This window comes from Tachypleus tridentatus, chromosome 13 (assembly GCF_004210375.1).
Source record: "Tachypleus tridentatus isolate NWPU-2018 chromosome 13, ASM421037v1, whole genome shotgun sequence".
In the NCBI taxonomy this organism is placed as follows: domain Eukaryota; kingdom Metazoa; phylum Arthropoda; class Merostomata; order Xiphosura; family Limulidae; genus Tachypleus; species Tachypleus tridentatus.
In genome coordinates, this window is record NC_134837.1 from 25,961,442 (window position 1) to 25,971,760 (window position 10,319).

At 35.6% G+C, this 10,319-nt stretch overlaps 1 long non-coding RNA gene across 1 annotated transcript; it reads right to left on the reverse strand.

Annotated features, from left to right (window-relative positions):
- Window positions 1–3,341: 3,341 nt before the first annotated feature.
- Window positions 3,342–8,483, reverse strand: LOC143238643 (uncharacterized). Its single transcript, XR_013020703.1, has 2 exons — window positions 7,257–8,483; window positions 3,342–6,971 (listed from the first exon to the last, which is right to left on the reverse strand). It is a non-coding gene; the product is annotated as an uncharacterized LOC143238643 (long non-coding RNA).
- Between the last annotated feature and the right edge of the window lie 1,836 nt (window positions 8,484–10,319).

The window sequence follows — 10,319 nt, forward strand, 5'->3', positions numbered from 1 at the left end:
ACATCAACAAAGTTCTTCAAAAAACAGTGGAAAACGTTATACACACATACCTAGACCAACAATAATAAATCTCAAGATACAACAAACTACAAAACCTTACATTGCTGCATACCATATGTTCCGGACACTAGCGAAAACATAACCAACATTTGGAAAAAACTTATAATAAAACATAAATTCAACAACTTTATTCACGGTACTAAAGTCCATATTATGTAAAATTTACACTGACAAACACAACACCAATATAATTTACAGGAGAAACAAGCAGAAAAAATGGAAACTAGATTCAAAGAACACAAGAAACGCCTTCACGCGTTGTTTTTTTTTAACACTGGAAGTCAAATAAACACAACATAACCATAGAAAACGTCTAAGTATTAACTAGGGTAACAAATATAAACAAACGCAAAATCATAGAAGCCCAACTTATAGAGCAACTAAAACCAATATAAAGGAACACCTTTATACCTGTACCAATTAATAACCTAACATCAACCTGCAACGCCCCCTACAATTCGGTACCTGTTTATACTCTTGTCCCTAAGACATGTGTCCGTCAACCATCACATTCAAACAGTCTCCTTCTTAACCTGAAGATGACCTAGGAAGGTCGAAATGTTGTTCTCTCCTTATCAATAAAAGTGTTAATACCCACACCAGCCGTTCTGAGATACAAGGTAGCAGTTACTATCCTTAGTCGTCCTAACGACGTGAAGTATGTCAAAGCAAATTTTCAAATTAGTTCACGTTATGACAGCTCGTGTGGATTATTTCTTTCTGTATTGGTTGAGGCCTGAGATTAAAGTTATTGGAGTAGCTAGTAAACCGTTTTCGTCGTTATATAAATATAGGATAGCTTTAAATATGAACAACCTGTGTGCCCAATCAGCTGACAGGGAAAGTAACGTGACCATGGCTGAAGCTGCGGACATACTGTACTTATAGCTCATCTATGGTTTCAATTGAAATTATGTAACTAAACTGTTTCCTAGCAATGCTCCACCTGAGATGCAGTTTGTTATTATCTGTTTAAAAATTTTATCACTACTGTTTGTAGCAATGCTTTACATAGAACATATTCACTACTTTCATAGCACCTGAGATGCAGTTTGTTAGAGGAGAGAATTTTATCACCTGAGATGTTTGTAGAGGAGAGATTTTTATCAATGTTTGTACATAGCACCTGAGATGCAGTTTGTTAGAGGAGAGATTTTTATCACTACTGTTTGTAGCAATGCTTTACATAGCACCTGAGATGCAGTTTGTTAGAGGAGAGATTTTTATCACTACTGTTTGTGGCCTAGCATGGCCAAGCGCGTAAGGCGTGCGACTCGTAATTCGCGGGTTCGCGCCCGCGTCGCGCTGAACATGCTAAATTACTGCTAAATTAGGGACGGCTAGCACAGATAGCCCTCGAGTAGCTTTGTGCGAAATTCCAAAGCAAACAAACATTACTGTTAACAATGCTTTTTATCACTACTGTTTGTAACAATGCTTATTTTATTTTAAAAGATTCATAACTTTCTCATTTACGAGGTTTCGTGATTCTGTTTCAGTTACATTCTTTCAACACTCACCTTAACCAGTGACCTCTGGTATTTCAGCGGTGTGCTTAAGAACTTTAAGTCATCATGATTAGTAGAATAAAATCATATATTTCTGGGTGCTAATTATTCGATAATTACTTTATTACTAGATACTAATTTGTTTGTATTATACGTTTAGGCTCCCATTACGATGTTAGTGCCAATTAGTTACTGAGAATGTTTACGTTTATGGTATGCAACGTTTGATTAGGGTTTATTAGTTGGAATAATCTGGAAGGATTATTTTATCTTTACTTTTCGTGTGTTTAGTCTCCATGTAAATTAGTATTTATTTCATTTTATGGTGTGGTATTTTTCTCATATTTGACGGGACATTAAATATGTATTTTATGTGCACTTGACCTGTAGATCGAGCATGGCATTACAATCAAGCAATACATACAATTATTCACGGTCAGGCATGGGCAGGTGGTTGAGGCGCTCGACTTGTGATCTGAGGATCGTAATTTTGAATCAATGTCACACGAAACATGCTTGCTCTTTCAGCTGTGGGAACGTTATAAGATGACGGTAAATCTCACTATTCGTTGATAAAAGAGTAGACCAAAAGCGGCGGTAGGTGGTGATGACTAACTGCCTTCCTTCTCGTCTTACACTACTAAATTAGGAACGGCTAGTGCAGATAGCGCATGTGTAGGTTTGCGCGAAATTCAAAAACAAACAAACAAAAACAAACATAATATTTTTGTTGGCATATTTCTTTCTCCAATATATTTTTCAGGCTCACAAGAGATGGCGCTCTAGCTCTTCTAAGTTCTTTACGTGCTCATTGCGACGTATTGTGCTGTGTATTCTGAATACTGTTCTGTGTTTGTGTTGTTTACATATCGTTATTTTTTTTTACAGTATCACTTGACACAGGGAACTATACCCATACGTCTCTGTCTTTGTTTTCTGATTTCTTATTAACGTTAACTTTTTTATCAAATGTGTTGCGTACATGTGGTCAAGGAAGGCTGCAAAGATGTATTTCTCCCTTCTTTTTGCACTTTCGGTATTGCATGTCTTGTTTATTCTAGAGACTAGGAAGTATATTCCATCTGTTTTTATTATTTATATCTAGGCTGTTTAACAGTTTCTTTTGATTTATTGAAGATATGGTGAATTTGTTTTAGTAATCACTATGTCTGGGAATGCGAATTTTTTGCATTATTATATTTCTATTATTTATTTTATCTATTAAGATGTTTAGTGACATCTTGAATCTTGTGTTTAGTGTTTAATAAAATGTGTTGTCAACATATCTCAGTCAAATCCTAGGACATATAGTTCCTTAATCGTGGTTTTAATTTATAAGTGTTCCATGTACAGGTTACCGAGTACTGGTTATGGATTGTGATCCGTTGCATGGTTGTACTAGTTCTTTGAATGAGTTGGCCTGGTAAAGAGCACTAAACGACACAAAGAGTTCTGTAGGTAGACTATAGACAATAAACAGAAAAACTCTAACATCTTGTTGCATTATTGTATACGTACAGATCATTTTGAAATTGTAGTTTTATATATGTAGTGTATTGTTTTATGAACGTTCAATAAATAATTTTAATATCTTTGAATGTCCCATCTCGTTTCCATATTTGTGTTCTGTACGCACGTTTTTCCCGATAAAACTGTAATCCAGGAACAAAGATTAATTAGTGGAAATCAGTTGATTAAAAAGCAATGAATTCGAAGTTTGTAATGTGTTTATTTCCAGTTTAAAACGGACGGCAAAAGAAATAGAGCTTAATAGAATAAAGATATCCTTTTATTTACACACGATGTCTATATCATTATTACATGTGAAAGATTTCATGAATTACAGTGATCAAGACCCAAACGTTTCTTTGTAGCACTGTAATTAATCGTATTCTTTTAAATATTACTGTCTGATGTAGAAAGTTTATTTCACATTATGTTAAATTTGATACATATTTTTTTTATCTTCCCAGTCATAGTGGTACTAAAAAAAACATTTATATATTATAAATCAATCACCACCTGGGATGAACATTTGTTTGAAAAACTTGTAGCATTTAAAAATTTTCTTTTTGTATGTAGTGAAGATAAAATAATTGAACTCAAATGAATAACTATTATGTCCAGGTGGGTTAAGGCGTTCGACTCGTAATCTGAGGGTCGCGGGTTCGAATCATCCTCGCACCAAACATGCTCGCCCTTTCAGCCGTGGAGGCATTATAAAGTGACGGTCAATCCCACTATTCGTTGGTAAAAGAGTAGTCCAAGAGTTGGCGGTGGGTGGTGATGACTAGTTGCCTTCCTTCTGCTCTTACACTACTAAGCGCAGATAGCCCTTGAGTAGCTTTGCGCGAAATTCAAAACAAATAAACCTTTGAATGTTTTTATGTATTTATGAGTGTGTGTCTCTTTTGAGATATGTATACCTTTAAAGAATAATTAGTTGTCCCACACAAATGTTGTAATAATATTACTAGAAGTGTTTTATGTAAATGAGAAATTATGAAAAAGAGTGTGATTTTACAATGATGTCTGTAACAGGTAAAGTGAAACAGATGAACTGTAACAAGAAGAAGAGAAGCATCTTCCTGGTTTTGTAATACTGATGTTTCTACAACGTATCTTTAAATTATTTCCTTCTGTAAGAGTACTTGACCTTATTCATCTGCCCATGTGTTTCAAGCTCATGAATTGTTGTTTTTTGCGAAAATATTTTAAAATATTTGATCATTTCAACCAGGAAAACGCATATTGAAACTAGCTAAGAAACTGAATTGTGTAGCATGTAACTTTAACCTTCATCACTAAAAGCAGCTTGAAAGATCTAATATCTAATGCTTTATTTATAAAAACTCTTTTCTGCCAGAAACTAATCTATAATATATCTTATTCTACAGTTTTGACCTTTGTTTCTAATACAGCCGAACAGGGCATTAATTAATGGTTAGCATGCTGAATTGTGTGTCCGAAGGTTCATGGTTTGATTCCAGTTAATGGGAATAGGGAGGGTTAATGTAAGAAGTTCTAGAAATAAGTTTCATGTGGTCGTATTATCTGATGTTTCAGTGATAAGGCGGCGTATAGACTGGAATATTTTGACATTTTTTCCAAATAAGGAATATTATACGTGAGAACATTTTATCGAACAAACTGGCTGATCATAACATAGTTTTGTTCCATAAAAAACAGGAAGCGGCCTTCAAAAGACCTATGGTACATTAATAATATTATTATCTACATTAAAGAATGGTTTACAGTCATGGAAAAAAAACAATGATATGAAGACTTATTACGATTGGAATCTGGTATAAACAATTATAAAAGTTAGTTTCAACATTGATCAGAATATACGAATTGTACTAAAATAAATAAATATTTTACAATTCGCACTTAATACTAAGACCAAATCAACAGTTTTTGTCAAATTTCTGCCCTGCTAGAGCTGCCTGGCCAACTGTAAGTGTTGTTATTGTAAAGTGTAAACGTCTAGGAGCAACAACATCTCAACCACGAAGCAGTAGGCCACACAAGCTCACAAAACGGGATCACCGAGTGCTGAAGCACGCAGCGCGTAAAACTCGTCTGTCCACAGTTGCAACACCTACTACCGAGTTCCAAACTACCCCTGGAAGCTACGTCAGCACAAAAATTGTTCGTCGGAAGCCGCACACAAGCCTAAAATCACCATGCGAAATGCCAAGCGTTTTCTGTAGTGGTATAAAGCACACCGCCATTGAACTCTGTAACAGTGGAACTGCGTTCCTTGGAGTAACGAATCACGCTTCACTATCTGGCAGCCTGATGGACGAATCTGGGTTTGATGGATGCCAGGAGAACGCTACCTGCCTCAATGCACAGTGCCAACTGTAAAGTTTGTGAAAAAGGAATAATGGTTTTGGGCTGTTTTTCATGGTTTGGGCTAGGCTCTTTAGTTCAGGTAAATGAAAATCTTAACGCTACAGCATACAATGACATTCTAGAAAATTGCATGCTTCTAATTTTGTGGCAAAAGTTTGGAAAAGGCTCTTTTTGTTTCAGCATGGCAATGCCCTCTTGCTTAAAGCGAGGTCCACAAAGACATGGTATGCCGCGGTTGGTGTGGAAGAACTTGATTGGCCTGCACAGACCCTGAACTCAACCTCATCTAACACCTTTGAGATGAATTCGAATGCCGACTGTAAGGCAGGGATTCTCGTCCGACATCAGTGGCCGACCTCACTAATGCTCTTGTGACTGAATAGGAGCGAATTCCCACATCCATGTTCCAAAATCTAGTGAAAATCCACCCAGAAGAGTGAAGGCTGTTATAGCAGTAAAGTGGGACCAACTCCATATTACTGCCCATGGTTTAGGAATAACTTGTTCAACGAGCACATATGGGTGTGATGGTCGGGTATCCACATACTTTTTGCCATGTAGTGTATGTCAGTAATTAGTTAATCCTTAGAATGATGAAGAGATTTGCGTAGGAAGATCTTTATCAGATTTAGTTACAGCAGCTATAACTGCATGTTTTTTCCTCTCCTGCAACTGTTTCAAACTTTTAGTAATACAAAATGAATCAGCACAATAGACTGCTACACTTCATTTGGTTGAATTATTGGTATAACTCGACAGTAACAGTGTTTCAGTCTCATAGCTTTGTCTTGCTCCAATAGTTGATGGAGGTTTGAGCTGGATCATACATACTGTGAAACATGTGTTGAACCGTCTGCTTTGGAGAACAGTTGTTCCAAGCAGTGGTTGTGGCCAAAATCCCTCCCATCTCCACCCACTTTGAATGTTCTTAACCAGCACTTTGAAGAAGTAATATAAGGTGTAATAATTATGGACTGACACCAGATCGTCATTCAATGATTTTGTGTGATCCAACGAAGCTTCATGATCCATATTTTCCTTGTCAGGAGGAGAGGCTCGCAACTGCTTCATGATTCACCATCTTCTCCAGTTACTACCAACTATTTTATGTAACAGGGAAATAGATTCCGTTTGTTGACTTTGCCCATCATATGAAACTTCCAGCCTTCATTGGGTGGTCTTAATTAGAGCTGAGGTTATGTTATTCTGGCTAGTGGTGGCCTGTGAGGCCTGTACAAATTGTTTCATGCTATTTCAGACTTAGCAGGTGCCACTTCATCTATTTACTCTTTGTCGCTTGTGCTTTCCTTGAATAAAGATTAATTCTCAAATATAACATATAATTTGTCTTTCTGGATGTATCAGACATCAATTGATCTTTGTTAATCTGTGGCTGCAGATCAAAGTCATGAATATTTGCAGCACTGGTAACAAAAGCAGACCTGGGAGAGGACTCCTCCTGGATCGAAAACTCTCAGATAAATATTCTTCTTAAGTAACTATTTCTTTCTCTTGGTCACAAGTACTCTTCATTCTCGTAAATAACTTAAATAAAATAACAATAAATTAATAAATAAGCATTTTATTAAATTCACATAAAATTTAAACCCTCAAAATATGAACTTGTGATAACATCACCAATATTTCATTTCTATTTACTCTGTGGTACTTTTAAATAAAAACCAGTTTTCCCCAATAATAAAACAGATTACACAATACACAAACATTACACAAACGAACATTTACTGAGAAATTTTATAAGTAAACCCGCATTTCTCTAAAGTTAAATGTGTTTAGCCAATGAAACATATTAGAAAGAAGTGTACTTACACAATAAGACAATGTTTATTGAATAATGCAGGCCACAGTGTTTGAAGATGAACAACACAACAATTAAAGTGGTGAATGACGACAAATTTATTTGACATTTCAGTATATACTTCCATTTTCAACATATTACTGCAATAAACACAAATATTGAAATAACAGTTAATTGCTCGAACGTTAATAAAAGCTTATGTACAATGGTAAAGAATTATATGTAGAGTGGAAGTTTACAACGAAGCAAATGAAATAACATAAGCCCCACACTAGATGGATTAATAAAAGTACCTGTGCAGCTAGTGGGAAATAATTAATTTTGTTAGGCTTAACATAATCTGAATTATTATTCAAGTTAGGAAGGTGTTCTTTTCTAAGTAAACTTTCTTTAATGTTCAGTTCCAAGTCTGTTTGGTTTTTAGCTAAAATTTTAAACTCATTTAAGCACATTTTATGTCCAATAGTCTGACTGGATGCCTGGATTGAAGTGGTACAGGAAGATGATGTTCGTTTGAATTTCGCACAAAGCTACTCTAGGGCTATCTGCGCTAGCCGTTCCTAATTTAGCAGTGTAAGACTAGAGGGAAGCAGATAGTCATCACCACCCACCACCAACTCTTGGGCTACTCTTTCACCAACGAAAAGTGGGATTGACCGTAACATTATAACGCCCCCACGGGTAGGAGGGCGCGCATGTTTGGCGCGACGCGGGCGCGAACCCGCGAATTATGAGTCGCGTGCCTTATGCGCTGGGCCATGCCGGGTTAAGAATATTTGGATAAAGACTTATCTCAATAATTGCATTTTGTTTATCAGACTTTGTTATCGCATGATAAAAACTGTTTTTTACAACCCCCTATGTAGAAATATCTTATGATAGTACTATAATCTAGTGTGTGTTTTATATAGCAAACCCACGTCGGACTATCTGCTATGTTCACGGAAGGGAATGGAACCCCTGATTTTAGCGTTGTAATTCCGAATATTTACCGCTATCCCGTCAGTAGACTACTATAATCTAATATTGATATCAGTAAATTATTTTAAATGTCTTAAGCCTTTTAAATCAAAGACTGGAGCTGCTTGTATAAGACACTCTATGTGAAACAGTCAGCTATAAAATTATAAATAAACTTTATAACATTGAAAACGTGATTTCAAATACAACCTGCAATTGTTAAAAAGTACTGTATGACTTACTTTGGTGATCATGTTTCTGATGTATGGCTCCTTCGACAACTTAGATCGAATGTTAAGTTTCATTGCTTTTCTTTCCACTTTTATAATACCATGTAACGTCATACTGACCTAGTAAAAACTGTTAACTTTTAACACGAGGTCGTTTTTCAACGCTTACTACGGACTAAAAGCATATGGTAACACAAATAATTCAAGGATATTTTTTATCTCGTTCAGACTTGGGTAGGGCACACATTCCACGGATTTCATTCAGGCAATAACCGCATATATTTTATATCCCATTTCAAACCTATCGCTTTGGAAGGATTTAGGGTTTCCCTGCTGTTTCAGTAGTCTCTGAAAAACTATTAAAACCAGTATATTTTACCCAAGATTTAAAGTGTAATATTTGTCGTGTATATGGAATATATTTAATTGTTATAATGGTTTATAGTTCCCAGCCGAGACCAATCTTGTTTTTTCCTTGGCCCAAGAGTGGTTTGCTGCCTAATATTTGGCGCTTAATGTTTTCAGCAACATTTCTCACGTTATTAATAGTAAAAAAACTAATCAATTTCTCACTTCGATATATGTATGAAAACGGACAAAAAACAAAGCACTCCCCTTGAAAATGTTGTTAATTTGCCATATATTTTATTTGATAACACAAAAATATGTAAAACTATATGCTCAAATTTGTATAAGAATATATAAGAAACTACAGCAGATGCACAGCATATTTTAAAACAAAATGTTACTAAAATCATGAAAGTTCAGATATTTACAAAAATTAGTATTTACATTGGAATTTAAGATCATATGTGACCAGATCTCCTCGAGTGCATGCGAACGTGCATAGTACATTGTCGATTCTGACAGTTTAGAATCTTCTTCAACTTTATGGGACTAAATGGGAATTTCGCATTACGCACTTAACAATATAAGTTGCATGCATTTCTAAATATATATTTTAACTCAAACAAACATGGATATTAAAATAAATGGATAATAGTAAATCCGCTACACTTTCCTTATGATCATAAAATTACGTAGCGCTCTAAAGTACATTAGTATAAATTCTATCTTTTTGGTAAAAGCCCAAAAGAATCATCAATCACATGACTGAGGAATTCTTCAAAAGCTAGGATGGGTTTCAAAGGAGCTATGGGAATTTCGTGGTTAGATTTTCTGACCAACTGACAGATATAACACATTTTACAAAACGTAGAAACATCTTATCTAATTTTTACCCAAATTAAATGTCTCATGATTGCATCATATGGCTTGTTGACACCTAAATGATCTTCCATGGTTTAAGATAACAATAAAATAGTCAACTCTCAATATCTCATAAAGATATGCTTTGGGAACAACGATTTGGTGAACTATAGCCCACTCTCTTTTGGTCCTGGCGTGCCTGGTTGTCTCCAATTCTTCATAAGCACACCAATTTTGAAGAATAATCATTCGGAACTTTCTCCAGTTCATTTTCTAGGAGAACATATTTAAACAATGAAGAGATCTGCGGATCCTGTACCTGCTCGGCAATCAGTTTTCGCTAGCAAACAGAACTTACCAAACGAACAGACCCCTCGCGTCCATCATTGTTACTCACTAAGGAAATGTTAGTAAAACAATTATTCACAAGATCCCTACCAGATTCAAAATGACAAATCTATAATATCGTTCTCTCAATACATTCCAATAAATTTTTTGGCTTCATATGTCGCCTGAGTTCGGGTCACAGCACATGATATACACACGTACGGATTCTCCTTAACAATAACATTATCCTTAGATGAAACAGTGATCGGCTCACTAACAATCTTGGGTATAGCACCAACTTTTTTGCCCAGCCAACTCATTACCCAACAATAACGGTACACCCTTAAT